The sequence below is a fragment of the Urocitellus parryii genome, unplaced genomic scaffold, assembly GCF_045843805.1.
Source record: "Urocitellus parryii isolate mUroPar1 unplaced genomic scaffold, mUroPar1.hap1 Scaffold_49, whole genome shotgun sequence".
NCBI classification, from domain to species: domain Eukaryota; kingdom Metazoa; phylum Chordata; class Mammalia; order Rodentia; family Sciuridae; genus Urocitellus; species Urocitellus parryii.
Genome location: NW_027554054.1, coordinates 902,983 through 916,778, shown reverse-complemented (window position 1 = coordinate 916,778; position 13,796 = coordinate 902,983).

Sequence of the window (13,796 nt, the reverse complement as noted above, 5' to 3'; positions counted from 1 at the left end):
GTTTGTCATTAATGTAGATGATTTTATTGGTAGAATTATTATTTTATGATAAGAAATATTTTATATAACATAAAGCATTTCATAGCACTCAGGTATTTTCTGAATCTGCATGGGAAAAAAGTAGAAGATTGAGAAGGAAGAATTTCAACTTTCAATTTTACCAAATTGCTAGAGTATTATTATTCATCTCTCAATGTAAAAATGACACATATTCAGTATTTACCACTAAAGAGAACCTTTTCAGAAAATACTAGAAAATACACCTTTTAAATATAGAGGCAGTTCTATTTAGTATCATAAAAGCTGTGAAACACATGACATGCTTCTTGTATACCTTTGCTTTAATGGTTCATAAAATGCTATTTCTTCTTCTGGTAATGACATTTAGTATTCCTTATCAAGGTCAATATATAATGTGTGTGTATATGTATATGCATACATATGAATTGTTATAAATTTCCAGAGTCCGACTAAATGAATGATGCAGATTCAAAAGAATTCATAGTGAACTTATAAAAGTCAGAAGCTTTTAATACTTGGAAGTACAGCAATTCATTGTTAGATAATATTGCTAAATTAAACTAACAGAATATTTTTCCAATACAAGGAAAACTATATCCCGTAAAAATGTATTTTGTCTTATCAAATTTAAATGCATATTATAAATGATACAGAGAGGGATTACCAGAATAGAAGAATGAGGACCTTTATTTTCTTTTTCTGAGGAAAGGGCAGGTGTGACCAAAATTACAGGGCTCACTCTCTTCCCAGCTTCCTGCCTGTGATGGTTTCTCCTGGAGAGGAGAGAGGAGCAGGCTGCCTGCTTTTCCTGTGCCACCAGCCCCACACTGCAGAAGTTCTACTACAGGTCAGTCTTTCCACCAATCCCCACATAATAGACTTCAAAACCCAAAATTTTGCTAGAGATAAAACAAACATTTCATAATGAAAAATGTGTTGACAGATCAAGAAAATTCAACTGTTATAAAACACATATGTACCTAACAAGGAGCCCAAAAATGTGTGAAGCAAAACTGACAGATCCAAGGAGAGAGGTTTACAATCAAATATTAGAACAAAAGACATTGAAATGTCACTTTCAGTAATGGATGGGACAGTGATGCAGACAATCAACAAGGAAACAGCCTAGAAAAATATAAACCAAATGGACATAACAGACATTTACAGATACACTCTTCAACAGCAAAACACTCATTCCTCATAAGCAAGCATTGAGCATTCTCCAAGAGAGACCCTACACTGGAACGCAAAAAGACAACAACAAATTTAAAATGATTAAAATTTTACAAAGCATCTTCTCCCATAAAAATGAAAATAGACTAGAAGTCAATAATAGAAAAGAATTTGAGAAATATTTACACAAAAATGTGGAAATTAAACACAGTATCCTAAATATTCAGAAAATATTTTGAAGAAAATGGAAGTAAAAATACACTATACCAAAATGTATATCATGCAGGGAGAAAGAGCCTGGGAGAAATGCGTAGCTCTAAACACTTGTGTTTACAATGTAAAAAAAAAAGGAATATTTTAGATCAATAACCTAAATTTTAGCCTAAGAAAAGTGAAAATAAAAAATGTGATATAAAGCTAGCAGAGGATAAAAATAACAAATGTTAGAGCAACAAGGAATAAAACAAAGAATAGAACCAAATATAGAAATTAAACAACAACTAAAGCTGCTTCTATAGAAAGAGCTCCAAACTGACAATTCTTTAACTAGACTGATCATGAAAAGAAGACCAAAGACTCAAGTTACTAAAATCAGGAATAAAAGAAGGAGACATCACTATGGAACTTGATAATACTAGAAGAGAATTACAAGGACTACTATAAGCAACTTTATGCTTACAAATTAAATAATTTAAGTGAAATAGAGAAATTCCTAGAGAGACACAAGTTACTAAAACTGACTCAGGAAGAAATTTTAAAAATTCAAATAGGTCTATAATAGAATAGAAATCAAATCGACTATTTAAAAACTTTCCCCACATACAAGATCCTGACCAAGGAGTCTTCACCTGTGAATTCCACAAAACTTTCTGAGGAAGATTGACATCAGTCCTTCACAAACCCTTCAAGAAAGGAACCAGAAAAGGAGGCCTTCAGATTCTTTCTAGGAGTTAATATGAATCTGATACCAGCAGCACAGGACATTATCAACAAGCAGCAGCAGCAACAACAACAACAACAAAACATCTGATATCTTTAGAACCCAAAACTTTTCACAAATACTAGTGAACTGAATTCAGCCATGTGAAAAGCATTATGTACCAGAACCATTTGTTCAGAAATAAAAGGGCTGATTAGCATCTTGAAGTGCAGAAAAATCATTTTGATAAAATTCACCACTCCTTCAAGACAAAATAAAGAAAGAAAAGAAACCACAAAAACAGCAGCAACAAAGCCAGCTTCACAAAGCAGGAGCTGAAGAGGAGTGCCTCCCATGGATAAAGGGCATCCCTGAATAGCCCAAGGTGAACACGACCTTCTAACAGTGCAAGTCTGAAGGCTTTTTCTCTACACTACCCATGCAATAATGGCAAACCCAGAAACATCTATCAGCAATGAATTTAAAAGCGACCTGACTGCATAATCATTGGTTAGCAAAGATGATGAAATGTGTATTCAGGTGGAATTTTGATGATGAGAATCAGTATTTCTCAGTCCATTCTCCAGGAGGTCTTGGCAACTTCACACCCCCTCTTTCCAACCAGAAATAAATTATAGTGCAAGTAAGTGCATGATCTACGTTAGGAAAGAATTGTATTAACCTTATATGAAGATAAAAGGAAGCATATATACACTCAAACACTAGAGTCATCCTCTTTACCTGGAATGGAGTTGGGTATTTATAATCTATTAACTCCTTGCACACCACAGACCTTTAGGCTCTAAAACAGGTGATGGCATTATTTTTTTTTTATTTCATATACAGCTAACTTCCTTGTACCAAATGCCAGTAATCTTGAAACTTTTAGAGAGGACATATTTTCTTTCAAGCCTGCATATAATTGCACTGTCCCTTTCAGAGATAATTTTTCAATCCTGAATATTCATGAGTTTTTGTATAATATTTAAGAGACACTATAATTGTCATATTTTAATTAAACTTTCTGTAACTGTATAAAAGAAATACTTGTGGCTTGTAATTAATGTGGGACACACATAAGGTAAATAAAGCACACTTTTTTCAATTTTTCATGTCCCAAATGCAGTTTTATCCCAGAAAGTCTTAAGTGTTCTATTGTTTATTTCCAAAAGAACTTTTCACAGAGCTAAAGAGATTAAAATAAACAATCCTTCTTTTAAAAATGGCAGGAAGCTATTTTACTATTATTGAGAACTACATTTAATTTTCTCCATCCCTTTTCCATGGGTTCTAGAACATCATTAGTAAAACGTTTTGGTGTAAAAGTATTTGAATTTTCTCAAAGGATAGACAACTCTTTTAATACTGTAGTTAGCAAGTAATGACAACTTTGATTTCTACATTTCATATAATACCAACATAAACTATCAAAATGAATCTGTTCAAAATATCCTTGTAGGTGAGGCATGAATTTACATTTGGCAGTTTCCAAGGTGAGTGAGTTGGAGGATGTTGCACTGCTAAAATGTGGGTCAGGGGACAAACGACTCCAGTTGTGGCATTGCATTCAGGTCCTGCACACTCATCTGATGCTGAGATATTGATCTAAGCCCTGGCTGTATGAAGCCCAGAAGCACATTACAGTTTGATTGGGGAAACAAGGAGCAGGTACCTACAAATATACATAGATATTAAAGATGTCGGCTTAGGTAGAGTAATACCTTTAGGCATAGATGTAGAAATGCATTGTATAGAAATGGTATGAATATGACATACACCAGTGTAAAATAGAAGTATGGTATAGTCGTGTTGAGCATAAAGAGCACTGTCAACCTTAGTGCTAAATTTAATAAAAATGATTTTAGCTAAATCTCCAAGTCCCAACAGCCTAGAGAAGTGTGGAATCTAGGTCTATTATATGAATAACTTTCCTTTTATAGAATTTTTTCTTCAATTATGAAATAAATTATTGCCAAGGTAAATGAATTAGTAAGAGAATTCCTAAAAAAATATTGAAAGAGGTGAAATAACAGAATAACTTTGGAAATATATGTTTGGTGATAACCTTTCAAACTGTTTAAAAAAAAAAGATACATATCCTTAGAAGTCATCTTGTCTATTTTGCCTTTTACCTGCTGAGTGCTTTGTTATAGGCACTTGTTTATGTTTTATTGCTCTCACTGCTTCCAAGTCTTAGAAACTTCCTGGTCCTTATGCTTCACCTGTTTTTATTCTGACATTATACTTAGTGTAGCACTGACCTCAACCTTTACACTCAAGAAATATCTGATGAATTGAATAAAAAATGATTTTAGCTAAATCTCCAAGTCCCATGCTTTTTTTTTTGAGAGAGAGAGAGAATTTTTAAAATATTTATTTCCTTTAGTTTTTGGCGGACACATCATCTTTGTTAGTATGTGGTGCTGAGGATAGAACTCCGGGCCGCATGCATGCCAGGCGAGCACGCTACCACTTGGGCCACATCCCCAGCCCCCCATGCTTTAAAAAGTTTAAGAAAATAATTGCAGTCTACTTAGAAAATACTACATATAAAATTTATTGGTTATATAGAACACCATTTGTTGAAGCATGAAGGAGATTGTGCATTTAGAATTAATTTTAATCCATCACTTCAGATAAACCTCAAAGTGTCTTCCTGCAAATTTGCTGACAGTTAGGCAAAGTCATGAGCTCTCCTAAAATATGTGTGGAGAAGCTTGATCTTCAATGGCTTGATTAATAACTTGGAAACTTAGATCCTTTTTTAATCAGGTTTTAATCTGTCTGAACCACAGGCATAACAGGTATGAGGACCCAAAAAATATTTGTGACAGTAAGGTCCTCAAGGGTGAGAACAGCTGAATGGTATGCTGTTAATGTGTTTACTCATCAGGATTTAGAAGGAAGTGCACAACTCCTTGGCGTGTCATCCATCAACAACTGGCAGGGAAGATGTGGAATGTACGAAAATTAAAAACCTGTTTGTTACTATAAAGCAACAGGCAACATCTATCATCTATCAAAAGCAGACAGAGATGCAAAAGAAACCAGAGTTGGAAGAAATACATATATGCACCAATTTTTAATATTAGTTAAATGTTAAGAGATAATAAATATTTTGTTTAGTATTTATTTTTCATGCATTTGAAAAAAAATGCAAATATGGAACATATGAGCATTCACATTTTTAATATATTTGAAAAGTTTTTATAAAATTAAGCATCATTCAATAAATACTAATGATTTAGGAAATTATATAGTGATATATAACAAAGGCTTTTGCCTTTTCTTTTTAAACATTGTTTTTACTAGTTTTACATTTGTACTTTAGTATTGTCTGTATTTTAAGGACTACGGCAAGACTCAACATCTTGGTCAAGAGGTTCGACTTCCTTTCCTAAGTGAGGCTGTGGGCAAACAAAGTTACCAACAGTAATAAAAAACTCATGATCTGACAAAAGGCTTGAGATAGAACAACACAGCACAACTTGTCACCTTTTTCATTTCTATTCTCATTTTATATTTTGCCTCTTGAACCAATAGGATAAGTTTAGTGTCACATTCAAAAAAGGAAACCTGAACAAAACATGAAAATCAAGAAAAAATGACATATTTCATGGGATTAACAGAAATTCAGCACTCCCTTAGAAAATTTATAGATTACCCCTAAGTTCTAATACTTGAATTCATACACCCATACACAGGTCACAAATTTGACTTAACCATTATATGCACAAATGCTAGTTTTTGAAGTATGCCTTGCATATGAAAAATTCTACACCAAATTGTATGAATGAGTGAAAGATTGCATAGTGGAATTATAAGTGACATTGGGAGACCTTAATATGTGTCAATTATTTATGTGTGTGTGTAAATGTGTATGTATGTGTGTGTGTGTGTGTATATATATATATATATATATATATATATATATAAATATATATATCATACTATTTAAATTGCTTGCTAACTAATACTTTTCAATCTTGAAACAGAAGACAGATCTCAAAATATTTCTAGTAAGGTAAAATAAACCTATACTAGTGAAAACAGCACTTTAAAAACTTATGTTGAGAAAAGCTTTATATTCCTCATTTTAAAGAGAAATTAAGCCTTTTACACAGGGCAGGTCATCTACTGCAGGACATAATCCAGTACCAACACAGAACCTGGATCATAACCATTATCATATGTATATTGAATACTTCACAGAAGTTTTTTAAGGTAATTGGATATGTAACAGAATTATTTCTAATTAATTGTTTGACACTGCGTGTACCATGTGAGGATAAATAGTATTTTCAGACACCTTATGAATGATAACCATCCTATGGACTATCTAGCTTATCCTGAGCCTGAGGGTGTAGGTCAGTGGTACATTGCTCGCCTAGCATCACAAAGGCAATTGTTTAATCTCAGCACCAGCAAAACAAACCAACCAAACCAACAAACAAAAAAACTCCCCCTTTCAGGTGATTTGCTCTTTTGGCCTACTCTTAATATTTATGACAGAATGCACGAAAATACACAGGTACTGCCTCAGACTGCACCTAAGTAAGTTCTTGCTTCTACTGAGAAAAACAAACTTGCAGAAAATATGTGGTTCAGCCAGGCATGGTGGCACACACCTATGACCCCAGCAACTTGGGAGGTTGAGGCAGGATGATCTCAAGTTCAAGGCCAGCTTCAGCAACTTAACAAAGCCCTAAGCAACTCAGCGAGACCCGGTCTCTAAATAAAAAATAAAAAAGGTTGGGGATGTGGCTCAGTAGTTAAATGTCCCTGGGTTCAATCCCTGGTAAGAAAAGAAAAGATGTGGTTCACACAGGACAATTCAACAGAGGTGCAACTGGGGAGGATCGAACTCAGGGGCACACAACCACTAAGCCATATCCCCAGCCCTTCATATATTTTATTTAGAGACAGGGCCTCACTAAGTTGCTTGGGGCCTCGCTAAATTGTGGAGGCTGGCTTTGAACTTCAGATCCTCCTGCTTCAGCCTCCTGAGCTGCATAGATAAGAAAAGTATGACAGAATGCACGAAAATACACAGGTACTGCCTCAGACTGCAGTGCCACCACATGTGGCATGTGCCACCACACCCAGTTTAACAAAGGATTTTGATCCCTGGAACTAAACTCAAAGCAATGACTGGCCTCTAAATGAAGACCAGTAAAGGAATGTATATTTGTGTTTTAAATTTTAAAAAAAGAAACAAACAAAAAAATCACACATATTCCCATGTCCATTTCATAGACCTAACATTATGGAATTTTAGGACTTGTGGTCTCAAGTCTAACAGATAAGAAGTTTTTTTATTATTGTTTTTTGCATTACAATTCTTAATACACCTTTATACCACAATTTATCATATCTCTGTATACAAGATAAGAGGATTTTTACTGTTCTGTTCTACAAATTTCCATCCTCTATTGTTATTAATAAAATATAAACTCAAGGAAAAATCATTTGTCTAATATTCATTCTCTGAACAACAGCAATCTTTGGCTTTGACTTGGAACTCAGAGCATGACTGTTTTCTGAAATCAGTACCTTTGGAATTTTGGCTCCTAAGTCCTGATACTGCTTGGGGTTCTTCAAGAAATTCACAAACTCCATAATTTCCAGTTTGGCCTCTTCACAGCCAGCCACATCTGCAAACCGCACGCTTTAGGATCTTGGCTGTTGTCTCACCAACGCTGAAGAGGCCCCCTCCTCGTCTGCTGCGCCCGGCCCCCATTGGACCCCTTCTCACAGCATAGAGCAGGATGTCAACCAGGAGAAGAGTAGGCACCAGGCTTCACAGGAAAGAGCTGAGAACCAAGGAGACCATTCATCATGTCAGCAGCATCACTTTCAGCAGGAAGAGTAACCCACTCTAGAATTTGTTGCACAAAAGGGCAGTTTCTTCTTGAAGAGTGTCAAGGTCTGTCTATAAATTCGGCTTCCCCAGTTCTAACAGCACTGATGCCCCAACCCAGGTCTCCCTCAGAAGGAGCTGCAGACCCCATGTAGCTCCTCACAGGTGAGGTCCACAGACCAGTCCCATCACAGCACAATACTTGCTCCTACACTCTCCAGAGGCCCAATCCCACCAGCCCTCAAGGTGGCTCTAGTCACTGTCAGCTCTTAGAACACACTTCAGCTCCAACCAGTAGTCGTGGCAACTGAGCCAGTAAGAACAAAACCCCCGTCGCCATATGCAGCAGTACCCCAAGGAACACTCAGGAGCTGCACCAGGAGACTGAGGCCCCGCAGACCTGCCCACCAGCACTTGTAAGTCACCTCCAGAGCCCTGTCTGCCTCACTGCTATGGTGTGAATGTCATCTCCCACACTCACATTGGAACCCAACTGTATAAGGCGAAGGCCATTCAAGAAGCAACTGATGGTGAGAGCTGGGCCCTCATGAAGGGATTAAGGTCACCACAACAGAAGTGGGTTAGTTCTGGGGGATGGGTCAGTCATAAAAATGGCAAAGTTCAGTCCTACCCTCCCTCTCATCCTCTCTCCCCTGCACATTATGATGCAGCAAAGACCCTTGCCCAGATATGGCCCTTCAGCCTTGGACTCCAGACTGTAAGATAGTTTCCTTTCTTTACAAATTACCCACTCTCTGGTCTTCTGTCACAGCAGCAAAAAATGGTAAGGCACTCACCTTCCTCGTTCTCACTGCAATTCCCACTCTGCCCTGTCTAGAAGAAACCACCTAAGCCATCACCACACCGACTCTTCATACCCTCCTGGCTAAAGCTGGTCCTGATCTCAAATTCTACCCATTCAGTTTCCAAGCTGGAGAAAGGGCCAGAGCAATGATGTCCCTATGTAGTAAATATGAGAGCAGGACAACACTTGTGTGCTGTCCTGGGATGCACACAGGAGCATTAGAGATGGGTCTGCCCTCAAGTCCACAAGCACGGCAGGAACACACTGGGGGTGGAATGCAGGTTCAGAGAGCAAGCTGATGTAGGATCTGTGGGAAGTAAGTCTGTCTGTGTGCGAGTGAGCAGAGACTGCTCACCTGGATTTTTGACTCAACGGTTCAGTGGGAGTCAGGGTGCAGGGATCGCAGCACACTTTCAAAGAACTCCCACAGGGTTCTATTGCACAGTGGAATCTGCACTACAGTAATGTGCTACAACACATAGCATCTTTGTCTTATTCTTCCCATTAAATGCTTTGTAAAGGTTACCTAGATAAATATTTCTTTGCTTCAATTCTCTTCTCATTAAGACCTACGCTAAACCATGGCATATATCTGAAACCCACTTAACTGGAAGGCTAAGGCAGGAAGATCTCTTGAGCCCAGGAGTTTGAGATCTGCCTGGGCAAGACTCCACCTCAAAAAAGTAAATATAAAATTTTAAAAATTAAGCCAGACCAAATGAATATATACTCTTTTACTACGGAAACTGTAAAGATTAGCACATACTATGACATACTTGGGGGAAAAATTCCAAAAGAGATTCAATAGTATTTGTTTTGTGTTCAGAATCAGAGGCCCAAGAATAAAGTGTCTCATGTCCACCTCACCCCTGCCATTCACCCATCACTCTCAGTGGTGTAGACCACAGCAACCTGGTTGGTTGGCTCAATCCCCAGTTCCCACTGAGCATATTCCAGGTTCCGCTCAAAGGTGTCAACACTGCCGATGTTAAAACACATGTACCTCTGCAGAGACCAAGAGCAAGTTTAGGCGCACCTCTGTGTTCCCCTGAGACTCGCCCTAACACACACACACACACACACACACACACACACACACACACCTGTCCACAGCTTGCATTCCCATTTACCAACTTCTCTTCCAACCAAGCCTCTTCTCCTAGCCCCTATCTCCACACATGGACAAATCCCACCCTGTGGCAAGCTCCAATGGTAACTACACAAACAGCAGACACTCCCTCATATCGGATCCCACAAAATTACAGGCATCAAGTTCTAGATGAAATGCTGTGATAACTGCCTGAGGTCTGCCTTTGACCTTCCGTCTTTGTCTTTTTATTCTTTCCTCTTCCCAAACCTTGATAAGTGGTTCTCACATGTTACTTGGCAAAACTGAACCATGGTTATAGTCTCATAAGAGTTCCTATCCTGCTTGGACAGCAAGACTGTGCACAGGTCAATGACATAAACCACCACATCAACAGGGATTGCTGGACACCAGGGGAAGCATCTTACTAAAAAAAAAATTAAAACTGTATGTCATTGGGGGAGGGGAAGCCATGTGTGGAACACCCAGCCTAAAACCTAGCCCTCACCTCAGAAGACACCCCAGGGGAAGGGATGACATGAACAAACTGTTTGTTCACGACTTCCAGCCGGTCCACCTGGGAGAAGAAACCAGACAACTTAGGCCAAGCAGGACATTCAGGCAGACCCTGGGCAGTTCAGCCCAGGCCCATCTACACCCACACACACTCACAGTTCAGTACAAGCTTTGTTTTCCTGAATTCATTTCCATTTTAATCAACAGGAAACATTCAAGACTAGTTTCTAAAATCTGGTATATCTGAGCACTATCATGCCAGACTGGCTTAAAAACCCCAAAGAAACAGGAATAAGTCTTACAGCAGAGTCTAGCAGAGTCTTAAACCCAGCTGATTCAGACCCACCCTGTTCAGCCAGCTAAAGGCAGCACAGGGAAGCAGTGCCAAGCAGGGTGGAAATGCACTCCTGCAGGCTCCTCAGTTGTGGTCACCACCACACACAACCACACAGCAGGCTAGCCTGCCCCTCAGAGAAGCAATCAGAGGGAAGCAACTTGAGGGCACAATGTGTATTCTTACATGCAGCAACAATATCACCACTGCTCCAAAAGCAAGGACTTAGGGCCATGTGACTAAGGTGAACATGTTCAATCCTACGAACCTTCCCACCACAATAACACATCACTGTCAGGTCAGACACTTGGAAAAGACTTCAAGGAAGTGCTGAGAGCGGTCCAGTCCATGCACAGAAAGGCATCCTGGGCTTACCACACTTGTCTCACCACCCTCACAGATATGCCTACAGGTAGAAGATCCACAGACAGGGAAGGGCTGCAGCAGCTCTGTCCCCTTCCACCATAGGGAGAGTTGCCAAGGGCCTCTCTGAAGATAGGCATGTGCCCTGTGGTTAGACACAAAGGCTGTGGCCACAAACCTTAATGGGAAACAGGAGTTTCATCAAACAAAATTTCAGCTCTTAATAATGCCTGGGTCCAGCCAACACTCTTCTGAGGGCAACAGAGGGAAGGCACTTACTCATACAGGGTTTACACTGAAGCCTGAGCAGTACTTCACCCAACTCAGCACCCCAAGGGAAAAACACACAAGAGAGGCTCTGCTGGTGCCACATGCTCCTCTGCAGTCACCAAGCCACAGTCCACTGTCAAGGAGTGGCTGGCAGCAGAAAGTAAGTGGAAAGGAAAAAATCCCGAATCAGGAATGAGAACAAAAGTCAAAGATCAGGAGACAAACAGAACTGTCTTAGAACACATCATGATGTGCTGTTCTGCTGGGGTATCTCCTGGAAAAACAAAACTGAGCCATGAAGGACACCCACCAGCAGGACTGACTCTTGGGGCACCACCTGTCTCCTGCAAGGGCATGCCACCACAGCACCTTCCTAGGCAGACTAAGTTCGCTCACCAGACCTCTGGCCAGGTAATACTGAACAAAGTGTTTCCAGGTGATCTCTTTTCCAGGATCTCGAAAATAAAGTAGAAAAATCCCACAGATACACCTGCACCCAAAATGGCCAGATTTCAGAAATCCTTGTCATCCCAGGGGAACTCGCCCTGTGGAAGAAAAGATAACAAATTTTGCAATTAAATGCAGGTGTTTCTTTCTTTTGATTTTATGTTTGTTTTTCACAATACTGGAGATCAGACCTAGGTCCTGGCTCAGCTAAGCCAGAGCTCTACCCTTGAGCCATCATGAACAACAAAACTTCTCCTCTCAGATGTTGGAGTCACCAAACCCTGCCCTCCGATGGTACCCAAGGGGGACCAGGCATGTGGGGAAGCTCAGATGCTGCTCTCAGCAGGAAAGACCTGCACACTGTGAACAGCACACCAAACCTGCTGCTCACCAGAGGCCCCAGGAGAAGCAGCAAACCCACCAAGAGCTCTGCCTTTGCAACATCACCTAGCATGTCCTCTTACCTGCAACTCTCAAAGTGCAGACAGAAATCTTGGCAGGTTTTAAAAAGTTCGTTTCTTCTAATCTCTGTGTGTTGGAATTCGACCCCCAAGGTGATGGCAGTAAGAAATGGGGACTTGGTGATGACACCACAAGGGCTCCAATTTCATGGATGAGATTAGTGCTCTTACTAAATGGCAGGAGGGAAGTCTGTCCCTTCCACCACAGGAGGACACAGTACTGGTCCCACTGAAGGAAGTCATGTTCAAGACACCACGATCTATTAGTTGAGGGCAAGCCCTCACCAGACTCTGGACCTGCCAGCACCTTGACCCTGTACTTCCCAGCTTCCATAATTATGAACAATAAATTTCAAGCTATTTAAAAACCATCCAGTCTAAGGTATTTTGTCATGGCAGGAACAGACTGAGACAAGTGTGATGCAGTCTCAGTCATGCAGCAACAGCACCCCTGGAGAAGTGACAGGTGTCTGGGTCTGGCACACTCAGATGCACACAAACCTTCTGCATCCGTTTTCACCAGGCAAAATCATCCTGCCTCCCTCCTCTCTTGTTTCCATCTCCTCCAGGCTCAGCATTCTTTAGTTCAAAAGATTCTAGGAAAAAACAAAGTGTGACTTCAGAAAATAATTATATACACTTTTTCACAGAAAGAGGACTCAGAGAACAGAGTAACGTTTTCCATCATAAAATTTTAATTACCCTGGCGCCTTTCAGAAACAAACAGCAGACAGGAAAAGGAAGATGCCAGGAGACACTGCTGAGAAGTAGCTTCCGATACATCTAAAATCCCTCCAATTTGCCCTTGCTGGCTTCAGACCTGAGCTTTAATGACAAATCATTTTTAGCTAATAAACATGGCTGTAATTAGGGGAGAGGAAGAAAGAAAGAAAAGCAAGATGTAGGCTGGCACAGGTAGTTCCTACTCCAGAGAACCAGAACACAGGCCACCTCCCCTCAGGAAGAGTTCATCTCTCAGGAAAACCTGGACCCGTGGGTACATTTTGTGACAGTAGATAACATTAGGAGGTGGATTCCTGTGAGCCCCTTCTACAGTAATCATACAAGTTCCAGGACAAAACAAGCCAGGACACAGGTAGCCCCCCTTCCATATACACTGCCACACCAACAATCCAAAACAATTCCATGCAAGACTAGAGAAGTCCAGGAGGACCCAAGGAAGGGCAGAATGAATCATGAGAGAGTAAAATTTTGCAAATTTTAAGGACAAAACACAAGTTTTCAAAAAATGTTCTGTTCATAGCAAAACATGTGGGCACACCTGCCATAATGCTTCTACACATCTCTTCCTACTTAATGCTCACAGGTACCTAGGCAGAACACTTATTTTTGGTACCAGGGATTGAACTCAAGGACACTCAACCACTGAGCCACTCTCCAGCCCTATTTTATATTTTATTTAGAAATAGGGTCTCACTGAGTTGCTCAGCGCCTTGCTCGTTGCCAAGGCTGGCTTTGAACTTGTGATTCTCCTGTCTCAGCCTCCTGAACTGCTGGGATTGGATGTCCTCCTTGCACT